This window comes from Syngnathus leptorhynchus, unplaced genomic scaffold (assembly GCF_054491065.1).
Source record: "Syngnathus leptorhynchus isolate UIUO unplaced genomic scaffold, UIUO_Slep HiC_scaffold_79, whole genome shotgun sequence".
NCBI lineage: Eukaryota > Metazoa > Chordata > Actinopteri > Syngnathiformes > Syngnathidae > Syngnathus > Syngnathus leptorhynchus.
In genome coordinates, this window is record NW_028232046.1 from 165,546 (window position 1) to 167,500 (window position 1,955).

A 1,955-nucleotide genomic window follows, 5' to 3' on the forward strand; every position below is an offset into this window, starting at 1 on the left:
CTGGAGCTATGGAGCTCTGGAGGTATGGAGCTATGGAGCCCTGGAGCCCTGGAGCTATGGAGCCCTGGAGCTATGGAGCTATGGAGCCCTGGAGCTATGGAGCTATGGAGCTCTGGTGCTATGGAGCTATGGAGGTATGGAGCCACCAGCCAGCACCCTCCGTGGCTGGATCAATGGAAGTGTTTTAGGTACCAGGCAGCCAAAGGGCCGAGGCCTCACGCTCGACCACGCCGGCGCAGAGTTCCAGCCGCTCGGATAAGCTCTGTCACTCACCCGCCGCGCAGCCACCGGTAACGGGGAAATGTCGCCGCCTTGTGGACACGCCGTTGTAAATGAATGGGCTTTCGCACTTAGTGCAATTTTAGCCAACTCCGTGGCTGCAAGTATGGAAGTATGGAGCTATGGAGCCACCAGCCAGCACCCTCCGCGGCTGGAGCTATGGAAGTATGGAGCTATGGAGCTATGGAAGTATGGAGCTATGGAGCTATGGAGCTCTGGAAGTATGGAGCTATGGAGCTCTGGAGGTATGGAGCTATGGAGCCCTGGAGCCCTGGAGCTATGGAGCCCTGGAGCTATGGAGCTATGGAGCCCTGGAGCCCTGGAGCTATGGAGCTATGGAGCTCTGGAGGTATGGAGCTATGGAGCCCTGGAGCCCTGGAGCTATGAAGCCCTGGAGCCCTGGAGCTATGGAGCTATGGAGCCCTGGAGCTATGGAGCTATGGAGCTCTGGTGCTATGGAGCTATGGAGCTATGGAGCCACCAGCCAGCACCCTCCGTGGCTGGATCAATGGAAGTGTTTTAGGTACCAGGCAGCCAAAGGGCCGAGGCCTCACGCTCGACCACGCCGGCGCAGAGTTCCAGCCGCTCGGATAAGCTCTGTCACTCACCCGCCGCGCAGCCACCGGTAACGGGGAAATGTCGCCGCCTGGCGGACACGCCGTTGTAAATGAATGGGCTTTCGCACTTAGTGCAATTTTAGCCAACTCCGTGGCTGCAAGTATGGAAGTATGGAGCTATGGAGCCACCAGCCAGCACCCTCCGCGGCTGGAGCTATGGAAGTATGGAGCTATGGAGCTATGGAAGTATGGAGCTATGGAAGTCTGGAGCTATGGAGCTCTGGGGCTATGGAAGTATGGAGCTCTGGGGCTATGGAAGTATGGAGCTATGGAGCTCCGGGGCTATGGAGCTATGGAGCTCCGGGGCTATGGAGCTCCGGGGCTATGGAGCTATGGAGCTCCGGGGCTATGGAGCTCCGGGGCTATGGAGCTCCGGGGCTATGGAGCTATGGAGCTCCGGGGCTATGGAGCTCCGGGGCTATGGAGCTCCGGGGCTATGGAGCTCCGGGGCTATGGAGCTATGGAGCTCTGGGGCTATGGAGCTCCGGGGCTATGGAGCTATGGAGCTCCGGGGCTATGGAGCTCCGGGGCTATGGAGCTATGGAGCTCCGGGGCTATGGAGCTCCGGGGCTATGGAGCTATGGAACTATGGATCTCTGGAGCTCTGGAGCTATGGAAGTATGGATGATCCAGCACCCTCCGTGGCTGACCGCTGGTGCTCGGGGCCGGTGAACTCGGCACCCGCCGGAGGCGGGTGCCTCGGTGACCGCTGTCGCTTGGGGCCAGTGAACTCGGCACCCGCCTTCGGCGGGTGCCTCGGTGACCGGTTGTCGCTTGGGGCCGGTGAACTCGGCACCCGCCTTTGGCGGGTGCCTCGGTGACCGGTTGTCGCCTGGGGCCGGTGAACTCGGCACCCGCCTTCGGCGGGTGCCTCGGTGACCGGTTGTCGCTTGGGGCCGGTGAACTCGGCACCCGCCTTCGGCGGGTGCCTCGGTGACCGGTTGTCGCTTGGGGCCGGTGAACTCGGCACCCGCCTTCGGCGGGTGCCTCGGTGGCGGTCGGGGTTGGTGCTTGGGGACCGGCTTCGCTTCTGGAAGTCTGGGGGAGGCGGTCTGGTGG